Here is a 294-nt window from a genome sequence, read left to right as displayed (position 1 = left end):
CAGCCTCCTCTCCTCTTCTTCTACTGTGCTGACTGAACATGTCAGTGTTCACATCACATTTCAATCTATAGTCAATCATGTCGTCAATCGTGTGTGCACATGTTTTTTTTATTGGAGCATGTATTCCACTAATGACAAATATTTACTCTGCTATATTCCCTCATTGTTCTATTCCTTGACATCTGAAAAACAAGCAAACTTTCCACATTTTCCAAACAGTTTCACAGAGGGACGGAGCAGCTGCAGCAGTTCAGGCTTCTGCAACACACACAATGGGAATCAGTTCACAGCTCT

This window comes from Centroberyx gerrardi, chromosome 10 (assembly GCF_048128805.1).
Source record: "Centroberyx gerrardi isolate f3 chromosome 10, fCenGer3.hap1.cur.20231027, whole genome shotgun sequence".
Lineage (NCBI taxonomy): Eukaryota > Metazoa > Chordata > Actinopteri > Beryciformes > Berycidae > Centroberyx > Centroberyx gerrardi.
The sequence above is the reverse complement of the archived record's forward strand: the minus strand, read 5'-3'. Positions refer to the sequence as shown.